Genomic DNA, 24,133 nt, shown 5'->3' with positions numbered 1-24,133 from the left:
TGAACTATCTATTCTTTCTCTATATATACTATGCTATTTAGCACATGGGTTGCACTAATTTTCAGATTATTTATGAGACATCATAGTGGTCTCTTGCTAGAGATAATTACCCACTGCCACAAAGATCCTGCACCTGAGATACAGGTTAGTAAGCAATTAGCAATGGTCCCTTTGAACATTTCAATATGAATATAAAAAACTCTACACTTAAAAGAATGTAGACTCAGAACACCAAGCAACAAAGTAAATTTCAATCAATTCCCCTCAAAGTCAAAGAGACTGTACATTAAGAAATGACATACTGTAGAAGGGACAAAAGAGAAAACTTTTCTTGGCTAAAATACAGTAATGAAAAGAATATTGTGTGAAATGTTGTCATTATAAATAGTTTAATACATATTCATGTAAGCCTGTCCTCTGTAACAAACACAATGAGAAAATACATAAATATTCTTTGCATAAAACAATCATTAATTGAAGAGGTACTTAATTAGAGTCTGGAACAAATTTACATGAATTCTCATTATGAGTTAGATCACATTTATTTCAGCCCTCTTAACCACATATTCACTTTTATTTAGAGCTTGATCCTGCCTTCTGCTATGCTACAGCTTGGAGATGAAGGAAAAGGTCACACAAGTACAGCAGCAAGCAGAATACCACCTTAGAGCACCAGACATTCTCAGCTGGAATAGTGGTTTTTCCAACCACAAAAAAAGCAAGTGCTAGCTGTCAGCACCACACAGAGAGAAGCAGAAAGACACAAAACTTGGGTAGCATTTATGTAGGGTTTGATTCAGCTTCTCTTTAGAATGTTCTTCAGCTCCCATCTCTACTCCTCGTATTTAAAATAATGAATCTACGGGCACAAATTCTGATGGGTATACCTCCATTTTCACAAATTGCTTCCACATCCAGCTTCTTTTCCCAGATTCATGCCGTAACAATTATCTATTATCTCTCAGAATTTACTACTCACTATTAAAGGGTTGTAATTAGAAATAGAGATTTACATCTACATAATAAAATCCCACTAATTCAATCCACTAGGCAGAAGACACTGCAAAGTAATGAATATAACAGGCAGGTAAGTGCATGTGCCACTTACCAGTTGCTGCATCACATACCTTCCCTCCCTGCAGTATAGAACCTCGCTAGTTAGCACTTTTGGAAACTGCACACACAGCCCCATAAGTATTGTGCATTTTTGGCTTTGCAGTTATCTGAAATGTGAACGAATAGGGAAAGTTTCCTCTTTTTCACTAGGGTGTGTGGCTTTTTTTTTTTTTAATCCCTACTCCACATACTCAAAATGGAAACCTTGCAGGATATTTGCACCCACAACGGATGAAACTTCACATCTCAATTCAGGTTTAAGAGGTAGGTTGTGACTAATGATCATATGAGCCACCTACAGCCAGAATTACCTAAATGTGTTATCTCCCCACAAGAAAGATTTTTTACCTTTCTCTGAGGCACCACCAAATTCAGGTGACAATGACTAATTTTTCAGCATGGTGTTTGTCATGGCATTCACTTTACCAGAACTGTGTGTTCCTCTCCAGTGGCTATTAATATAATTCAACAGGGACAATGGGTTGAATGTAATACAGTATCAACACAAGGCTATTGCCATGACAATTAAACCTGCAGAAAGGAAAACAATGTCCTTGCACATCTAGGCCCACCTTGCTAACTAAGCAAAGGGAAAACAACATTCATTCAATTCTAGACCTATAGTACTACACATTAAAACATCTCAGAGTTTCCATCCTTTTGCCTTCCACGTACACACATTAACCTGAATACAAACACATTCCCAATTTATAATCTTAAACATAATATGAAACTCAATTTGCAGTTAGATGGATGTATTCATATTTTTATTAGACACTTACATTGCAACTACAGTTGGTCCTACCCTACAAAAAAGATATATTTTTAACAGGTATTAGTGAATGCTTGTTAACTAGTGTGTTAAATCCTAGCATAGACAAGGCAAGCTTTAAGTTTAACATGTGTTAGCTGGCCAAGGTAAACATTAGACTTAACACCATGCAATCTGTCTACGCTAGGATTTTAATATGTTAGCTAACATGTTAAAATACCCCTTTTTTTCCTAGTGAAGAGAAGGCTTTTATAAATGTATATAATTAACCCAGATATTCCTTAACAATATATTTTTATTGATTGTATGAGTGGACTTTGGAAAGCCTAATATCTAGAATCTCTTAAAGCATTTACACTCAAAATTATTTTACATTGTATTTTAAGTAACACACTGCCTGCACATATTTAAGTGTAATAGTTATCAACATGGGTAGAGTCTGAAAATTTGTACTGCTTATCATTATCCCTTTGTTAAAAACTATTTGTTCACAAAACTATACCAAGAACTCACCAGGACATAATTTTTTACTCTACTATTGATCTCATTGTCATTACCCAAAGGCATGGTATATGGCTGTGCACATAAGAATGCAAGTAAAATTCTTTCTCTGGAGCATCCTAAATATCTTGCAGTGGGTGCAAGAGAAAATGATGAAAAAATAAGAAGTAAATAGTGTATTATGATTCAGCTACCATATATACTCGCATGAAATGTACATGATTTTCTTCAAAGAAAAAAATTCCTAATTATTTGAGTATCCTACTGCTTTAAAATGTTCAACATTAGTCAGTTTCAGCAGTTGTGTCAGATTGGAATTACAACAATGCTTGTGAACAGGCAGCAATCTTTGAAATGATTTTGTTAGGAACAAGAAAGGTTCTATGAAATTAGCCTGATTTGTTTTTAATTGATCTCATTTGAGAATGATGACATGTCAAACTATTTCTAGGATGAGAACCTGTTCCTCCTGTTAGTGAAAATACCATTATCTTCTGATTCAAATGACTGCAAACAAAACAAAACTGCTATTCAAAACATTACTATGAATAATGGATGTTAGTCTCCAAGGGATGATATTAAGAGACCTACAGGAGACAGGTGTTAGAGTGTAGAGCTCTATGCAACTTCAAGTTATGTGGGAGGTTTTTTTGTTTATTTTACTTAAGACACCAAAAGAAAACAGTGAGTATTTACTGCTTTTGTGTGTGTATGTACATGTACATACCCATACCCATACATACATACACACAGCCTGTTTGTACAGGCTGTGACTAAAATATCTGACACTTATTGCACTGGAGTACTGACCTAGGTCCCTCAAGTCCCCCACCACTGTCCAGTGGGGAGAGCGAGCAAAAGCATGGCAGTCATTTGGAACTGAGGAATGAATGAATTGAACAAAAGCAGGTGCGTGGTATATTTATCCCCATCACATATCTACTGACAGCCCTCCACAGTTCCATGTAAAAGAGGGGCAGTGGGGGGCATAGCTAGTTTATCCAATATGTAAAATAAATACTTTGATCACAATTAAGGGGACAGGGTTGTGGGCATGCTTTCATCACTACAGAAATCCCCTGCACTGATAGCTGGAGATTTGAGTGTTTTTCAGCATGATCTTGGGCTCTGAGCTAGGGCACGTCTTCACTGGCAATGTGCTTTAATGTGGCTTATGTAGTCACGGCATAAAAAACCCACCTCCACGAGCACGGCTTCCAGCACTGGTGCACTGTTGACTAGCATGTTACAGAACTGAAACTTGCAGCGCTCGAGGGGGGGGGGTGTTTTTTCACACCCCTGAGCGAGAAAGTTGCAGTGCTGTAAAGTGCCAGTGTAGACAAGCCTCAAGTCATGTAACCATTCTTTTCTTGAGCACTTGTTAATGGCAGAAAGAGAGTTGGTCACCTGGTGCAAGCTCCTCCCTCATTGTTTTCAACTGCAAAAATGTCATTAAAAGAAGTTAACTACACCATAATTTCCCTAATATTTCTCCTCTCCAGGTACACAATTGCTGTAATGGCCTCCTAGGACAATCGGCTGCAAGGCCATCCACCTTATGATCCCCCTCCTGCAGGTGCAGACACTCCAGGCAATATGGCTCCACTGCAGCCAACAGCTGCCCTCAGGAAACCTCTTCAAGTAAGGAGAGGAAGGATTAACCACCATAAGGTGGCAGGTGACAACATATAATAATAGCTGGAGCTACATACAGATATGGCTATTAATAAATATTATAACGAAAACACCCTTCCAGCCAAATAGTTACACCTGGCTCTTACCCAGCACTTATCTGTAAAACTCAAAGTGCCTTAAAAAGAAGGTCAGTATCATTATCCCTATTTTACAGATGGGGAACTTGAGGCTCCAGGAGGGGAAGTGACTTACCCAAGATCACCCAGCAGGCCTGCAATAGATTCAGAAACTAAACCTAGGTCTCCTGAATCTAAATGCAGTGCAACTAGCATGTCCTCTAAGGACAGCAGTGGTGCTAATGGTTCTGGAGGCAGAAGCAGGAAACCAATTATTAAGCTCACTCTAGTTTTTACAAGGGGGGGGGGGGGGGAATAAAGTAGCACTTAGTTTTACTACTAGCCTTTTCCCACAAAACTATATGAAAGAACCCAGTGCTTTATATAACGGGCTGGGCCCTATTTACCTCACAGACCTCTCTAATTAATTATACAGCAGCTGTGCCAAAATGAATTACCCAAACTAACACAAACCCTTAGCTGAAGTGGGGCCAGGTGTTAGGATGTTTTCAGTGAGGGGATTCTTAATGGTGGAATTAATTTCCCCAGCCAGTTCACTAGCTCACTGATTTGTGAACTTAAAATGCATTTTGAGTTGCAGGATTTGGGAGCGTTGGTGTCAGATTCCAAGAGCACTAAAATGGTCTGATTTATAAACTGAAATAAACAATAACTCTGAATCATGCTGTGTGAATTCTATACATTCTGAGCCATACTATGCTAACCATATTATGTATTGTAAGTAAGGCCATACTTGAACTGCGGGATAAGTGTAAAATAATTGTGGCTGAGTTGCAGACAGGATAATGAAAAATCACAGAAAAGTATTAATTGCAGTAATTTGGAAAAGCCAGCGAAGACCTATTTGTGTAAGAAAAAATTGCTGGAACCATAAACACTCAAGTATTATGTTATGCCTGATAATTATTTTGATAACCAGACATTTTGCTGTAACTATATTACAGTTATTAATGTGCAGGGCTGACAGTGGGAACCCCAGCCACTCGGGGCTGACAGTCTGAGCCCCAGCCGCTATCAGCTCAGATAAATGTGGTTCTACTGTACTAATGGGGAGGAGGGTGTGTTGCAAACCTCCAAACTGTATGCTAAATTGTGGACTGTGCAAAGTAAGCTAATTAAAATCAGTATTGTGGTGGAAGCTTAATATTGTGGAATCCTCAATTTCTGCAATATCTCAAATTAAGTAGAGCATTAACTGAAAGGAGATTATCTTTGCCTTACTATGAAATAAACACATTGAATACTGGCCACCCATAAACAGGATATTTTATTACTGATACTAAACTAACACTCTGAGTTGATTTTTTTTTTTTAAATCTTTCCCTAGCACAATAAAGTACACAGATAAGAGATTCACATTACATTGTGGGGTAGGGAAAGTCAATTGAGGATTGTTGCAACCTTTAATCATATTCATATTTTCATATGTATAATGTAAAAATCTCACAGAAGGAGAAGAAAATAATGAGTCTTGCTAATACAGCATTACAACTTATATGGCTGAAAAAGGAAGGTCTACATTCTGGTATTACATAAAATACTCTGTCTCTTCATCTACTTACTCTTTTTTGATTTAGCATTACTGACATAAGCAATTACACTTCATATATTTTCCAGCCCCATAGTTCCAATTAAACAAGACTCACAATGCTAAAACTCTATGCAACTAATGAAAATATACCCCAAAATTATTATTTGGTGTAATACAAATATACAGTCTTTTTGTTACTGTCCTATAAACACTATATTCACACACTAATTTACCAGAGGCAATGATTTTGAAAACAAACTAAATTATTAATTCTACTTTCTAAAGCACATTTGTACTCTAACATCTCATCTATAGCAATATTGAATATTCAGACTCAAAGATATTATATACTATTACTTTAACTCCTAAACCACCAAAAGTGGCCCAAACTTCCACTCAATTCAAATGCTCTTATTATTTTTTTGTCTTGAATCACAATGCATTTTCTGTTAGCTTGTTTGGCTGTTGTTGGGTTGCATTTTGTGGTGGGGCACCTGCCTTATGCTGTCAGAAGAGGGATTAAGGCAGCCCAGGGAGGCAGGAGAGGAGGCAGCCAATTAGGACAGGGCTTGTACAGACAGCCAATCAGCAGAAGGTTTAGAGAGACAGCCAATTAGGACCAGCTGGGCCATATAAGAAGGGCTGTTGAACAGAACAGCTTCAGTTACTCCCTGGAGTTTTGGCGGGGAGGAGGATTGGCTGTCTTCCCTGAACCATGGTCTGAACAGTGCTTGGTGGGGGTCGGGGGAGCATGAGTGAGCTCCTGGCTGACTGCTGCCACACTGAGGCCCTTATATAAGGGTGGAGAAGGTGCTAGGGCTATGGGAAAATGGCCCAAGGAAACAGATGGTAGGGGTTGGAGGTGACATAGTGTGAGACTGCTGGTCCCCCCACCCCTTTGTCCCCAGTTCCCACTGATACAGGTGGCTAGACCCTAGACTATAGCCTGCCACTGAGACAAGTGGCTGGACAGAGGACTACTACACACACCCACCCTAGTGGGGCACAGCTGGAGGACTGTGTCCAGAAGAGGACACCATGCTCCTGAGAGTGACATGGGTCCTGATGGCAGAAATGACAGTGGTGAGATGTTGCTAGATGAAGGTGCACCGGCAAACCAGAATTAATTCCCAGGATGGCCAACAGAAGGAGGTGCCACAGTGGTGAGTCAAACCCTGTTACGGGTTTACTTACTTTGTTTGTTTGTGTTGTACAAAACCCTTAAAAATATGAAATTACTGCCAGCACTCTTGTACTATCTATCTTAACTTTAGTTTAGAAAACTTGGAACCACACAGTTATCTACATAGAATGTTCGGTCAATTTCTGGACCTGCTAACAATCTCAAAGCACATATACTGCTTTGTACTTCATCATTAGTAAATCTAGCTAATAAAATACTACAAAAAAATCAGAAGCACAATATGTATATTGCATGAAAGTGTTTAATAACAACTTGCTTAATTTTACTCTGTCTAGTCTTCAATAAAATTTCCTACCACACTGCTATATGGGGGAAATTGAAACATGGGTTGGGAGCACTGTGAAAACACATTTGGGAAAGCAAGTTTTGGACTCTAATTTATATTAATTTACTGCAAATTTTGCTTTAAAATGCATTAGTAGCTCGCATACTGCTTGCATTTTTATCCTGCAACAAACTGATGAATTGCCATATAAATTTCCCATTTCTTAACTGAACTCAAGGACATCATAGAATTTGATAAACCGCCTTGCCAGATTTTGTGTACACAAATCCATCTTCAGCTGATCCTTTAATAAACTACAGTGACTATAGGTTTCTGTTGACTTTTCCTTTCACCTTCTGTACAGCTATACCAATTCTACTATTGCTGCAGCTCTCATGAGATTTGTACATTTTGGAAGATTGTAAATGCTGTCAGCTAAGACCGTGCCTTCAATAAACTAAATAAATTACACTAAATGATTCCATTACTATAGACAATGGAATACCCACATTAACAATTGATGCTAAAGATCTTGGCAGCCCAAAAGTTTATACTTAAGGTTTAGCTGTTGCTGCTGAGGATGTAAAAACTCTAAGGCTACGTACAAAATAGAAACTTGCTTGTGTTTTCTTTTATTCCTCATTCTTGTTGTAGACAGCCTCCAGTGTTCCTTTCCCAGTATGTACAGAAAGCCGGATTCAGTCTAAGGCAGCAGGGACAGAAGATGGGGTGAGGGTATCATATAGAGCCAGAAGATCCTTTTCAGCTTGTTTTGTAGTTGGCTTGTTTTTAATACAAACTCAAAATGCACAAAGTTTACTTTTCAAGTTCATCATTCATTAGCATGTTAGTGATATTTTAGATTATGCTTGAAACCAAGCAAACCTTGTACCATTTCAGATTGTTGTGGAGGCTAGGCTGTGAACAGCCTCCCTTGCTCTAACAGACATTTTTAGCAAGAGGCACTGTAGCTTTTAATGTCTTCTATGATCTAGGCAGTCCCATGTTAGTTCTTCAGTGAGTAAAACATATTAGACCAGCTCCTTTCTTCCACCAAAAAACTTCAGGCATGCAACTTCTGGAGGTAGGTAGCCTGCTTATCCCAACCACACTGCCTGGATTTACCATTGCTATGCTCTTCTTTTAATACTGATGCTGAAAAATGCCCTAGAGTTCACTGGGATTAAGATTTCAACCTACCTGATTTGCATGTAGAAATGTCATTTGTGCAGACTTAGTCTGATTCTGCTCTCAGTTATGTGGGTGTAAATTAGTAGTAATAACTGAAGCCACTGGGTTTATACAAGTGTAAAACCAGTATAAGCAAGAGCAGATTCAGGCCCAAATTCTGGCATCACATATTAGGATTTTGCAGTATTGTAGCCATGTTGGTCACAAGATACTAGAGAGAAATTGGGCAAGGTAATATTGGTCCAATAAAAGAGATTACCTCACCCATCCTGTCTCTCACATATTAGGATTTACAGGCGAAAAAATTGCATGCACAGGTTTGTCTGCCCAAAGAATGGCTTCCACCTGAACAGTTTGACTTGCATACTTCAAAATGTTGTATAACTCGTGTGCTGAATACTGCTCGTTGCAAAAGTAATAGCTAAATATGGTGGAAATGTGCCCAAATTCCTTCATAGATCAAATATTTAATTGAAATGGTAGGATAATTGGCTTCTTGCATCACTCACCAGGAAGGCTTCTGTCAATGCACAGTGTGGTACAACATGGGCAGGTATTCAGTATGCATGTCAGCAGTGTCCAGCACACTGTCTTTTGGCAATGCATAGTGGGGCAGAAATGAGTCACACAGAGTGACTGGGCGCAAGAGGCCAACTTCCCAGCATGCATCTTTCTCCATCCATAATGTCATCTATATCCCATAATTTTCATGTTTTTCAAAGTCCCACAAACCCATGTGATCCTCCTTGCTCTCTGCCATTTCTGACAGAAGCATGAAGCCTGCACAGCTCTGCGCTATTGTCACAAGCATTTCAAACACAGGACACATGATACTTGGGAATTTGCAGAGCCACAAGAAAAAATGAATCAGCAGGGTACATGACGATTTTGTTGACGATTACTGTGGGACATAATAAGAACCAATTCAAGGTTCTAGGTGTCGTTCAGAGCAGCTTCAGATGGTGGAGCACACTTCTGGAGCCAAGAAATGAGCACTGACTGGTGAGATCACATTGTAATTCAGGCTTGGGATGACAAGCAGTGGCTGCAAAACTTTTGGATATACAAGGCCACACTCCTAGATCTGTGTGCTGAGCTTGCCCCAGTGCTCAAGGACAAGGACCCCAGAATGAGAGCTGTCCTGACAATGGAGAAGTGAGTAGTGATTGCAACTGTGGAAATTTGCAACATCAGAAATGAGTACTAGTCAGTGGGAAACTATTTTGGAATTGGAAAATCCACTGAGGGACCACTGTCATGTAAGTATGCCGGGCCATTAATCATCTCGTGCTACAGGAGGACTTCCAGCAATGTGCAGTACATAGTGGATGGACCTTCAGCAGTGGGGTTCCCGAACTGCAGTGGAGAGATAGAAGGAACATATCCCTATTCTGGCACCAGACAACCTTGCCACAGACAGGGCTACTTTTCTATGCTTATACAAGAGTTGGCTGAACACCAGGGACTCTTCACTGACATCAGTGCTGGCTGCTCAGGGAAGGTGAATGCTGCTCACATCTTTAAAAACACAAGACTGTTCAGAGAGCTACAAGCAAGGGCTTTCTTTCCTGACCAGTGGATTAAAATGAACAATGTTGAAATGCCAATTCTGATCCTGCAAGGACCCAGCCTACCCTTTGCTCCCTTTGTGGTGTCACAAAGCTAAACACCAGCCTCCCTGATAGCACCAAGGAAAGATTCAACTACTGGCACAGCAGATGCAGAATGACAATTGAATATGCCCATGGTAGATTGAAGGGATGCTGACACTGTTTACTCACAAGATTGGATCTCAGTGAAAAAAACATACCAATGATAGCTGTCTGCTGTCCTGCATAATACCTGTGAAGCAAAGGCAGAAATGTTGTAGGATGAATTTGAACAGCCAGACACACACCACAGAGCTATACATCTCCAGGAGACCTTGAAAGAGCACTTGAACTATGAGCCACAGTAATGTGTTGTATTGTACTGTGCTCTACCTCTCCCAGCTGTTTTGGGGACAGTTAGTAATTGTGTGGTGCTTGATGTACATCTATGAACATAACACTGTCAAGCACCTATTAATTTTGTAGTGCTTATTGTACATTTATGATTATTACACGGTCACTCATCCTTATGAGTTGTCACACTGTACAGTAACAAGTGGTTGCTTTGAGTACTGCTAGGCATTCTGCAGCACATGTTGGAAACTAATAAAGATGACAAGTATCAGGGGGTAGCCGTGTTAGTCTGTATCCGCAAAAACAGCAAGGAGTACAGTGGCACTTTAAAGACTACAAGATTTATTTGGGCATAAGCTTTCATGGGTAAAAAACCACATTTCTTCAGATGCGTGGAGTGAAAGTTACAGATTCCGCTCTTTGTTGCACTGCTACATCTTCCAGTCTGAGTAAATTAATGAAAAGTTCATAGCTACGTGCTGCTAAGTTGGGGGCTCCATCAGTACAGCACTGTAACGTCAAATACATTTGCACACTTACCTGAGGATCCTTTCCCTGCAACAGACTCGCCTGTGCTCGACTACTGGGACTGACTGGAAGATTAGGAGACGCCTCAGACAGGTCCTGACTCACAGCATAGCTGGAGCTTCAGGTTGCATGTCCCCCGTCTTCCTCTTCCTTTTCCTCATCCTTGCTGTTCACAGCAGGGGCCTGTGACTTGGGCTCCTTGAAGTGATCCACGGTGGTCTGTGGCATAGTGGTGGTGGTTCTGCCAAATATGGCATGCAGTTCTTGATAAAAGCAGCAGGTCTGCAGCTCAGCACTGGATCGATTCTTGGCCTCCCAATATGCCTCCCGCAGTTCCTTTGCTTTCACACAGCACTACTGCCGGTCCCTGTCATACCCCTTCTCCTGAATCCCCCGTACAATGTGCTCGTAGATGTCCACATTTCTAAAGCCGGTCTGTAGCTGTGCCTGTACAGCCTCTTCTCCCCACAGGCACAGGAGATCCAATATCTCCTGTCTGCTCCAAGCCAGAGCATGTCTCGAGCACGTAGCCAGCCAGTCAGCTGGGCAGTTGCTCACAAAAGTGGAGAGCTGCTGGGTGTGCTTGCCAAGCTGGACAATCGGGGAAAAGGAATTTCAAAAATTCAGTTTTTTAAAGGGGGAAGGGGTTTCCAGTCTCCATAACCTCTGGGCAGTGGAGGTCACAACTGTGACCATAGCCATCAGTGTCCAGTATTGTGGGATAGCTGATGAAGGACTGTTAGGATCTACATAGGTAAAGCGATGTCTACGCTCACACTGTGACCTCAGTACATCAACCATGGCTCAATGCCATTCAAGGAGGTGGTGTTAATGCATTGCTGTAACAGGGCACTTACACTGGTGGGATACCAACTTAAATGTAGACATATGCACAACTAGGACAAAGCAAGGTGGCTTACATCAACCTAACTTGTAGTGTAGACCAGGTCTAAGAGACAGGTACTGTATTTACTATTATACAAAACAAAAAGGATTGAATTTCAAGGTTCAGGGAGAAACTCACCTCAGCTTTAAATAATGACAATAATAGTAATGGCATTACTACATGTTTATAGTGTATACATTTTTAAAACAAGGAATTTAGCAAGCAGATTTCATTTAAAGAGAAGACGGGACCAGAAGCCAACTCTTTCATATAGAAAATCCCCTGCTTAAAATACAGTATCTGAAACACAAATGTACCCAGCTAAAACCCAAAATACTAGTTTAAACTGACCAAATCTAGGAAATTATTAATTGAAAGTGAATCCCTCCACCCAGCAACAAAAAAATGGAGAAACAAGAAGTTTAAACCTTAAACATTTAGATTTTCCAACCCACAGCCACCACCAATTTAATGCTATCAATTTAATGCTATCATTTAACCTCTTTACAGAAATGATACCTGTAATCAGTAACTGAAAATAGCAACCAGTTCTTAAAACCAACTCTGTGAACCTAACTCTTTCCATATTGTAAATTCTTTTTATATCATGATTAACTCGCTGTCTGGATCATCAGTGTTATCTGCTTCCCAGTCACTATTGAAAGTGATCTGTTTTTCTGGCTGAATCATTTGAATAAATAATATCCAGTCATCTGACTGAAAGTATTCATTACACTCAAGCTGCAGAACATGATCATCAGCAGCAGATCAAATTTAGTAGCTTCAGCAACAAAGATGATGGTATTATTCTCAAATCCTTTTTCTCTGAAATTGCAAGAATTTGATCTGGCATTGTTCATTGATGTCTGCCCAACCTCATAACATGCTTACGTCACTCATTTAAAATATTTCCACCTTATAAAAAAAAAAGGGGGGGTCCAATCTACAATGGTATTTTACTATGATTTCAGATTTCAGCATCTTAATTATTTTTAGAAAATACTCTAGTGCTTCTCTTCAGACAACTGAGCTGGAGATAATCCTCCAGTAAAACAAATAGGACCATATTTGCAAATAAGAGCCCCATAAAATGGAAAATACTTAGGTAAAAACTTACTTTCTAGGAAGAAAGTCATGCAGGGATGTCAGAAAACTAAGGAGAGATTTAGAAGCACATATCAGTTGCTAGATAAGAGCAGCAGACTGTCCCTTCTTATCTTGTATCAGAGGGGTAGCCACATTAGTCTGGATCTATAAAAAGCGACAGTCCTGTGGCACCGTATAGACTAACAGACGTATTGGAGCATAAGCTTTCGTGGGTGAATACCCACTTTGTCAGATGAATTTAGTGGAAATTTCCAGAGGCAGGTATAAATTTATACCACATATATTTTTGCCCAGGACTCTTTGTCCCTTCTTACCCTGGTTCAGTAGCCTCTGATATAATGCATTTGAAAAATCAACCATTTACATTGTTAACTATACAATAATGCCTATTTGTTCTTTTATCACAGTAGTCCATTCCTAAAGGAAAAACACAAGTGTTTTTTCTCCATTGACTATTTTAGTTCTTATAGACTAGTGGTGAGTAGTGCGATGCCATCGTTTAAAATCTTTCAGTTCCCCACAAAGTGACATCCCAGCCTACTCTGCAAGCTTTCTGTGTAATCAGAACATGCACAGTTGGAAGTCAGTGCTCAAGGCACTTCAGTACTTTAATCAATCTATGTGCATTTTAAGTGAGTTATTTGCAGCAAGCAAACTCCCAGATGGTGGTCAAGTCCCAGAGTTAACAGGTTTCTAACATTATCCTAAGCACACAATATAAAACGAATGTTTTTTTTTTCAATTAGAGAAACAAATGATTTAGAAAAAATAACAATTAACACTTCTAAAAATAGTACTCATATATGTGTAGAGGTCTATTATAGTGGTCTTCTCTGGGTCTTCTGTGCATCTGACTGGTGCATTACAATGGATGTGCATTGTAAGCCAAAAGAACCTCCCCTAGGGTTGCCAGGCTTCCAGTTTTCAACCAGAGTACCCGGTTTAGACCGAGCCGCTAAAAGTTTGGTTGGCCACAGTGGCTGGCTCCGTGCAGCTCCCAGAAGTGGCTGGCATATCCCTCTGGTTCATTGGTGCAGGGGCAGCCAGGGGAGTTCAAAGCATGTTTCCCCTGCCTGCAGCGTGGACACCACCACAAGTGCTGGCTCTGAAGCTTCCATTGGCTTTGAACTGCAGGCAATGGTATCTGCAGGACTGGCACCTGTGGACAGAACCCCCTGGCTACCACTGCACCTAGCAGCCGGAGAAACATGCCAATCACTTCCGATAGTCGCCTGAGAAGCACTGCCTGGAGCGCACGCCCCAACCCTTTGCCCCAACCTTGAGCCCCCTCCTGCACCCTGAACACCTTGGCCCCACCCCCCAGTCAGGAACACCCTCCTGCACCACAAACCCCTCATCCCTGGCCCCATCCGAGAGCCTACACTCCCAGCTAGAGCCCTCACCCCCTCCCACACCCCAACCCCCAGCTCAGAGACCCCTCACACATCCTGAAACCCTCATTTCTGGCCCCATCCTGGAGCCTGTACTCCCAGCCTAGAGCCCATACCCCCTCCCACGCTCCAACCCTGTCCCAGTCTGGAGCCCCCTCCCACACTCCAAACCCGTCAGCCCCACCCCCCAGTCTGGAACACCCTCCTACAACCCAACCCCTTCATGTCCAGCCCCATGCCAGAGCCCTCACCCCAACCCCCTGCCCCGGCCCAGTGAAAATGAGGGAGAGTAAGCAACAGAGGGAGGGGGGATGGAGTAGGGGGAAGGGGTGTTGCGTTTTCTGCAGTCAGAAAGTTGACAACCCTAATCTCCCCTCAAGAAAGTAAAGCTTGACTATAATGTAGTGAGTACAAAACTAACATTATCTATATGGCCAGCTTCACTGTGCACTGCTGAGAGAATGCTAGATGGATCAAGCAATACTGATCCTTTGCTTTTAGGCCACTGGTTTGAAGTAACCCTGATTGGGATTGGTGGAAAATGTTTCCTTATCTGTTAATTTTTATCACTGAAGTCTAGAGCACCAGATCAGATACTTAGATAACAGTTTCTTCCAAGCAGCAGACAAAAACAGAATACTAGCACTTTCAATGATCCGTGTAGAGGTCTAGCCTTCTCTTATCCTTCTGCTCAATATTTAGAAAGCAGTACCAAACAAAAAATAGATTGACATTAGTATTCAGCAACCATTAATTTTGAACAATTCAGTAACATTGTCTCACTGCTGTGAATGTCAAACCAGATACCCATACCCTACAGGGCAAAAGTCTGGACTGGACCCTTCTCCCTTCCATACTAAAGCAGTTAAACATTTTACTATAAGAGGGAGCTTCATTTGACTACTACTTGTAATGCATTTTTTGAACAGGTAGCACCTGTGATGCCTGAGAGTCTGATCTATAACGTTTGGCAAGATGTGACCAGAGCTCGGGTAGCACCCAAAAACACATGCCTTTGGAGACACTTAATAGGAGCTGATTAATGTAAGACAAGGAGCTTAAAATGCTTTGGGTAGGGCTTTGATTGGTGGAACTGGTGTGCATGTCTGTGTCCGTGGGAGAGAGGAAGGTCAAAGTGGAAAAAGGAAGAAGTGTACAGTCAACAACAAGCAGCACAGTGTATCACAGAAGCTAAAGATAGTGCTTCTGGGTGTGGTGCTGGCTAAAGGGATTTGGAACGATAGCAAAAAAGCTAACCCCCTGTTTTTGATTCCTCCTGTGTTTGAAGAAGCAGGATTTTCTACATTCCTTGAAAATTAACAAAGTGCACAAAAAATAGCAGACTCCTTGTCAATTTCTACTCCAAACTGAAATACCCTTGGAGCCCTGAACTTTGACTAGCCAGGCAGACTGAAAAGGGGTAAAATATCTTTAAATTCTGGTGAATGAGGAAAGAATTAAACTGATATCCCTTCTATGCATGTCTGTAGGGAACTAAGGACAACAAAGTAGCCTTCTCTAGGATTCTCAGATTTGGTGCAGAAAGTCCATAATAACTTAGGGCTGGTCTACACTGGAGTGTGGGGGGGAGAATCGATCTAAGATATGCAACTTCAGCTACGTTGAAGTATCTTAGTTCAACTTACCTGGCCATCCTCACAGTGGCGAGTCGACTGCCGCGGCTCCCCCACTGATGCTGCTTACTCCTCCTGCCAATTCGCGGATTGATTTATCGCATCTAGATGAGACGCGATAAATCGATCCCCGATAGATCAATTACTACCGGCCGATCCGGCGGGTAGTATAGATGTACCCTTAGATTCAAGTGAAAGGCTGATGATACCTTGGACCTAAATTCTGGGACAGTTGTCAAAAATCTTATCTTAATAGGGGAAAGAAAAAATCATATGGCCACTTGTGGGAAAGGCCTTGTAATTCCCTTACTCTTCTGACCAAAAGCACCTCTACTAGGAAGCGACTTAAAGGATAAAAGTTCCAGGGACGTATTATTCAGCCTTTCAAAAAGGAGGAGTGTCATGAATAGTTAGTAAAGGGTTAAAGCATAGTACCTGGTGGGCACCTGACCTGAGGACCAATCAGGGAAGAGAATTTGAAATTCCTAGGAGGGAACTTTTTCCCTCTGTGTGTGTGTGTGTGTATTGTCTTTAGCCGTTTGGAGTTACAAGAGTCCAGATGTTTTAATCAAGTCTACAAGTTTCTACCTTTCTGAACTAATTTCTTCTAGTCAAGATAGTAAGTATTAGAAAGATACGTTGTGTCGTTATCTAATAATCCTATGTTTGCAATTCTGTGTGTTTGTTATTGATTATTCTTAATTCTGCATGTACTGGTTGTACTGAGAAGAGAGAGGATTCTCTCCAGAACTTAGCAAGGTTATACCCTATGAGTGTCCAGCTTGGACTCATAGAGATTCTGTATTTTCTTGTTTTTCTTTTAATAAACTCTTTCTATAAAGATTTGATTAAATCCCTTCTACTGTGGATATAGGGGGAGGGGCTAAGACATTCTCTCCGGTGGTGAGACAGCTTATCTCCGGGCAGAGAGGGGAGGGGGGAGGTTCCTCCTCTGTGAGTTGATCTGTGTTCCCCAGGGAGTGTCTTCTGAGGGAGACGGGGAAAACAGGGGTGTCCCGGCCCACGTAATTGACCGAGGTGGTGGCAGCAAAAGGGAGACCTACCCTAGGATTTTGGGGTGGGGGAAAGACATGTGGGTCCTCACTTTGAAACCCCCCAGTTTCAAGTGAGGGTAGACTCTGACAAGGAGACATGAGAACATTCAGCACCAGTTTCAAGTTCTATGCAGGAACCAGGGGGAAAGGGGCTAATCCTTGTTCATTAAGTGCTTTCAGGAATCTAGAAGCTTCGTGGTTGAAGTCCACCCTCCATATCCACTATTTCTACCCCCCACACCTATCCCCACCTTCAACTCCATCCCTTTGTGCTACCATTCCCAACTTCACACCTATCCCCATCCTTCCTCTATCTCCCATCTCTGAAACACCCACTCCATCTCTAAAAAGATGTCAGTCAGCCACAAACTCTTCATATCTCGCTCCCTCCCACGAAGACCTGGATTTCTTCCCCGACACTCCCTCTCCAGGATGCCTCTCCTCTCACATACTATGCGCTGGATCAGACTAGAGTGAGCGTGATGGGCTTCTCCTCTGCTCCCGCAACTTCCAACCCCTGTCTTCTCCCTTCCCACTCTTTCTCCTCTTTTGACACCAGTGCATCTGACCCTTCTCTCCTCTCTCCCTCCATGTTTGCTGTCATATACCATCCATCCAATCAGCTTCCCATCAGCTTTCCTTTCTGATTTTGACCCCTGGATCTCTCGTTCTCCTCACAATCTCCCACACCCATCCTCTGTGATTTCAACTTCTGCATAGATGACCCATCTGACCCCTTAGCTGCAGTTTTCCTTGCCCGCATCTCTAAATTTGACCTGCAGTCTCGGTTCAACTCTCCTATTTCACTAAAGAGACATGTATTTGACTTGATCTTCACTGAGCACTGCCCTCTCTGCTCTCCTCTAATTTCTCCATTTGCCCTGAAAAACACATCCCATCCTGATCTCCCACTTTTATCCCCACCTTGCACTTCTCCTTAACATCTCTCTCTTCTCTGGCTCTTTCCCTCAAAATACAAGCACAGTTTAGTCTTTCCCATCGTAGGGAAAAAAAACATTCTTGACCCTCACTTGCCCCTCCAACTACCTTCCCATTTTCCTTTCACCTCTAAGCTCACTGAACACACTGTTAATTGCTATCTGGAATTCCTTCTCCTCCAATTCTATTGTAGATCCTCTCCAATGCAGCTTTCATTTCTTGCACTTCACTGAAACTACTCCTGCCAAAATCTGTCATCCTAGCTAAAGGTCAGAATTGATAATCCACTCTCCTCCTCCTTGACCTGTCAGCCACCTTTGACACAGTCACCATGCTTTTGTATTTCCCTTGGCTTGACTCTGTCCTCTCCTGGGTCTCTTCCTACTTCTGTTTCTTCAAGTATGTCCTTTGGAGGACCCTTTCTCATACCTGCCCTTCAACTTTCTGTGAAGATTCCACAGAGCTCTGTTCTTGGTCTCCTTCTCTTCTGACCCTACACCTTATATCTGAGCAATCTCATCTGCAAACACAAATTCAACTACCATCTTTATACTGATGACTCATAGACCTGCCTCCTTCTGTCCAAACTAAAATCTCAGCCTGTCTTTCTGACTTCTCCTCATGGATGTCCAGCCATCAGCTAAAGCTCAACATGGAGCTTCATAAAACAGAGTTCATCTTTTCCCAATCGCCAAACCCTCTCCACTATCTCTGTTCTCCATCACTGGGCAACATCACCATATTGCCCTTCACACAAGCCCGTAACATAGGTGGGTGCCATCTAAAACTGAAACGTCTCTCTGGGTCCTCACATCCAGCCTATGTCTAAGTCTTGATTATTTCTGCATAAGATCTTAAGATACAGCCTTTCCCATCCATCCACACAGCAAAACCTCTTGTCCAGGCTCTTATCACCTCACATCTCAATTACTGAAAATACCCTTCTCTCTGGCCTTCACAAATACAATCTTGCCCCATTCATACCCATTCAGAATGCTGCTGCAAAGATCATTTTGCTAGGACATTACTTCAACCATATCGCCCCACAGTGATGGGAAAGCTCATTCATGATATCACCTAGTAGTTAGGTCACTGTCTCTATTCACCTTGCTTCTGATGTCTCTTGTTGGCAATGATCAGCCCTGTGGCATCCAGTTTTGGGGGGGGGCCAATTCGGACATCAGGTCGGGTCACAAATTTATTCTGCCCCCTCTCCAGAGTAACAGAGTCCCAAGGACTATATAGGGTCCCATGCCTTTACAATAGAAAGGGACTTCCTTCCATCTGTCTACTGACCCCAGTGGATAGCCCATGCCAGACCTTGAGTTTTCGGAGTCTCTGCCCTCTCCTTATATCTGAGGGATGCAAGGGTATGTAAGTGAAGGTATTCTCTCTGTAACAAGGCTGGATGGTAGAAAAACCAGGGCCTTTCACTCTGCTGGGGCCTGGTCTAAGGCCCTGTAAGAGGCACCAATGTCAAGCACCCAGAAATACTTGGATGCTACCTCTGGGCCACTTCCTACCATCCACCTCCCTCACAAAGTCAAAGTGGCTCACAACTGAGAATTCAGGACAAGCTGCTGGGGGGGAAAGGGCAGACACACCCCAATCTGGTGGATATTCTTCTATGAGATATACTAAGCCAGCAACAACAGTAAACTTCTGTCTCACCACACTGGCTAACAAGAAGTCAGAAATGCAACCTCCTTACATATTCCAGTCCTGGATTCAACACCCAGACACTAGACTTAATTATGAGTGGTTATTTAAAACCAATTTAATCAAACAAAAGGGTCTTCTGATCCCAAAGGACCAGCCAGACACACTCTTCCTCCTAGTGAAAAGCTCCTGTAATGCCCTTCTTCAGGAGCTCTCAGGGTAGGTCTCCCTCACTTACACATCTGCCCTCTTCTGAGTCATCTGGCTCCCTTTTAAGCTCCACCTGCAGCTGGAGCAGGCAATGCAGCTGCAAAGGGGCAAAGGTGCCTGGGGCCAGAGCTGCTCCTTAACCTCTTCAGTTCTAGTCTGGGATTTATATACTCCATCACACCCTCCCTCCTGGGAGATGCTCCCCTTAAACATATGCAAAGTTACCTCCTTATGAGCCTCAAAACTCTTACTGTGATGTCTACCAAAACCATAACAATGGTTAGTCAGCTGGTGTGCTGATACCACAGCCTATCAAGTTGACCAATTCTGTCTCACTGTTTCTTTATATGCCACCATCTGTTTGTACCCAACAACTGTCTCTTATCTTATCCTTAGATTATAAACCCTGTTGGGTAAGGACTGTCTTTTTTTTCCCCCCAGTGTTTGTACAGCACCTAGCACAATGGGTTCTTGATATGAGGTGCTATGGTAACAACAACAGACTCAATACACTTTAAACAAAATAAAGAAAAAATGCCATCTCAAGCCACAGAATGACTTTTTCCAGCTTATTTAGTATTTTACTGGCTATGCTCTAAAGTATGACTTTCAAATGTGAACAGAAGAGAGCCATTTTCATTGAATACTTTCTAAGGCAGCTGCAAGAGCATTAATTCAGGCTGAATATTTTTATTACATGCTGAGTAAAATGGGACACCTTGCACCAGGTTGGAATGAACAGCAGCCGTTTGGCTCCAAGGTGCCATACAGGAACACACTCAATACAGTCTACTTTTATGCAGCTATCTGATAATAACCTAACAACAAATGCATAACACACTTTACGATGTGTTCATTTGTAAGTACAGGTAGCCCCTATAATAAATGCAAGGTCAGTATCTCCTTGGCTTATGAGGCACCCAATGTCACCCATAAAAACTACCTTTAGTCAGCTTTAACCTGTTTACTGAACCCGTTAAAATTAGCTTTAGGTTTCTCATTAAAGAATCAGTGCAACTTACTCATTTGGCTGGAGGCAAATATGACTTACCTAAGAGTGGATAGAGCACTGAAGAAATACAAATACTTCAATCTGAAGAAAGTCCTTCATGAAGGAGTAATGCATGCATACATATAGCTGTGAGCTCAGCTTTCTTTAAGATGATTAAAGAAGCCAACCCAAGAGGATCTAGATCCTAGTTAATACTTGAAGTAGAAAAGGACTTTAAATAACTGTTTGAAATTAGAAATGAAAGTAAGATATTTTGAACTACATTGCTGACAGTGCAATACAGAGAATAGCCAGTATGGTATCTGCATTGTAATGACACACACTTCTTAAATTAAAGCAAAATAAGATCAGTCTTCATACCTGCCAGTCGGATAATCTGCCAACTAAAACTGTCAGATCTTGGACATCTAAAAACCAGAAAAGCTCTTCTTAAAACTTGACTAAGTTAATTATTCTTCAAGATGTTCTAATCAGCCTTTGGTGATTAAAAAAATTATTTCCATCCCAATGAGAATAAACAAGAAAGGTAACCGATCTATAACTTCTCTGACAGAATTCACAAAAAGCTTTTTTTGTTACTTCATTAATATTTTTATAACAGTTTTGCGCAGACATTTGCTACTCTGTCTACTTCACTTGTAAATACATTTTAAATGAGCTAATTGAGACTACATACATTTGCAAGTGTTGTTGCTTTTCCTCCAGCATTTATTCACAATTCAAATCTTAAAATAGCTAATCTACTGCATTCTGGGGCGAGTGTGTGAATACAGTGTTTAAAGCACATTGTTTGAGCATCTGGAAAGCTAAAAATCTTCTAACAGCCCATCCTCCTAAACATATTATTAGAGAATAAGATTAATCTTAGATTTGTTTAAAGCCATAGCTATGGATTATGTATAGTATATTACAAACTGTATTTTTTTTATGCAGAGTTTTTTATATATAATAATCTTAATTTTACTAAATCTGTCAAACTGACCTGGAAAAGAAAATTTGCATCAATAAATAAAATCTAGTGAAATTGTCCAATCTTTTAATCAATAAAATATTTTGCCTCCAAGAGACTGAATTATGGCAAAAGTTCTTAATGTTCTTTGAGGTATTAGGATTAGAGGCTGTTTTCCAAGTGTTGAAATCACTTATTCCTAGTTATTAGCCCCATACCAAGCATCAACCAGTTTGTGGCACTACAGTTACTAGAACAAGACATTGGGGGGGAGGGAATTCATGGAAAAGTTCTATAATTGAATGCTTTACTTATTTTTAACACACAAAAAATGGCATTTAAATTACTATAAAAAGCTAGGATAGCCCACTGAAATACAGCTGAACAGGAAAACATTTTCTGGGAGTTCAGAGACAATAAGACCATAATTAAGTTTATATAAATGTTGCGCTCTAGGATAGCCTCTTGAGATACACAACTCATTTTCATGAGGACATCAGGACCACAACGATCATCAAATGAAACTCCAACAAGAGTTAATGAGCAAGCCCTAAATTGCATGAATTTTAACAATTTAATGTATACTTATAGAATAAAGAAGTGAGGTGAGAGAACAAACTATCATATGTGAAATTGATTAGTGTAGTTGAAAAGGCATCCAGCCAGTTCTACAAATTATATTCTAGGAAATCAGTGCCCAGTGTATCCAAAACTGCTGTGTGACCTAATAGGTAGGGGAAAATGACTCTCTAAATATTAGGAAGAGCTCATAATCTTTCTATTTCCCACTTCCTCAGAACCCCATGAACAAATTACCACAGAACCTTTCAAGAACATTCCTTTTTAAACACTACTTCATAACTAAATTGTACACTTCTTAGATAAGTATAAGGAAAGATTTATAGTAATGAGAAAAGCAATATTAAAACACACTCCTCTGTAGATTTCAGTCACGACACTGTTTAAGGATTAGTAAGGTTACAGACCCTCTCTCTTTAACTTTTACACCTTGGATTTTATGCAACATAATTTGTTCTCTATGTGTGAAGATTTAAGTCTTCAGTACCCCATTTGCTCACATAAAAATATACTTCTAGGACTTCAGTTCTTAACCTCTTAGAGATCTCTGGTAATTACAAAAATGCAAGACAACAGTAACATGTTATGATTAAGTGTTAATACTTCAGACAAAAGCAAAAGCTCCTTTTACATAGCTCAATGCTTGGTGAATTATATTTTCTAAAGAGTATCAATGTAACTTTCTTCTCCATACCTTAAAGCTATTCAAGCTATGAACACAAAACATTGCTTAAGTGATTATTACAGTAAATATTTCTTGTGTATCTGTGGAAGGATTTGGGGAAGGGGGGAAAAAAAGGAATTTTCTCACATCAGTTTGAAAACCTATTCTTGGATGGTTCCTTATGCTTAGGATAGTGGACTGGGGAGGGGAAGGAAAGGCTTGACTAGAGCTGGGTGAAGTTTTTTGGACAAAACTTTTTTCCCCCACTGGAAAACATCTACCAAATCATGTTGCAAACTGTTTTGGTCTATATATTTCATTCTGACATTTTCAAAACAAAAGCTTTTGACTTTTCAATGCAAATTTTACTTCAATTTAATTTAAAAGGTTTTTAAAATGAAAAACACCCTCATTTTATTTTGGTGAACCAAAAAAAATTAAACATTTTATGTTTCTGGATAACCCAAAACAACAGGGAAAAAAATTGGTTCAGCCATCAAACTGAAAAATCAGTCAGTTGGACTGCTCTAAGCTTGACTCTTGGATTTTTTTCTTCTCAGTCTTCCATTGAGAAATGAATACTTAATAAAATATTATACAGTAAACTTTCTTTTAAATGTCACAGTACAAAACTTAAACAAGCAAAACTGACCATACTGAAATATGCAGAACAACTTTGTTAAATGTAATTTAAACCTTAACACAATTCATGACCTATCTATGTTTATTTTGGACCTGATCCAACAATCTTTGACTTCAATGGCAGATCCCTGAAACCTTGGCTTGCTTCTCAACAATTACACTTCTATTATAGAGGGGAAAAGACTACAAATAGTTCTAAGATACTTTAGTGCATACTACAATAATTAAACTGAAATATTTGTTTCAGACTAAATACATGACCCTAGTCATTTCAGTGAGCTCTTTCCAAAACTACTGGGAACATGCTACTGCACATGAACAAAAGCATGAGCCAACTCTTTAGATTCTCTTTCTTATGTTACTTCAGAAATACAGTCAAGATAAAGAAAAATGTAGGTTTTCTGCAATCCAACCTTCCATTTAAACCCTTAAGACTATGTACTGAAGTATTTAAGCAAAATGAGAATGCATATTCCATCTGACAGCCATAGGGACTCAATTCCTTAGCTCTTCTGTATTAGCCTCTATATATTAGAGTTATTTTGGCAGATTTTACAGTACAATTTCTATTGCATTGGGGTGG

General features: G+C 40.7%; 1 protein-coding gene across 6 annotated transcripts in view; it reads right to left on the bottom strand.

The window, feature by feature from the left end:
* PRKD1 (protein kinase D1) overlaps positions 1 to 24,133 on the bottom strand; it is a 307,098-nt gene that overhangs the window by 192,790 nt on the left and 90,175 nt on the right. The window contains exon 1 of one of the 6 annotated variants that reach the window (XM_039537716.1): positions 4,277 to 4,380. The exons of the other annotated variants lie outside the window; for them this stretch is intronic. The gene's annotated coding sequence lies outside the window, so the exon portion shown is untranslated. Of the gene's footprint in view, positions 1 to 4,276; positions 4,381 to 24,133 lie in introns of those variants that run through there. 6 annotated transcript variants of the gene reach the window in all.

The sequence above is a fragment of the Mauremys reevesii genome, linkage group 4, assembly GCF_016161935.1.
Source record: "Mauremys reevesii isolate NIE-2019 linkage group 4, ASM1616193v1, whole genome shotgun sequence".
Classification (NCBI taxonomy): Eukaryota; Metazoa; Chordata; order Testudines; family Geoemydidae; genus Mauremys; species Mauremys reevesii.
Note: the sequence above shows the minus strand (reverse complement) of the source record. Positions and strands in the feature narration are given on the sequence as shown.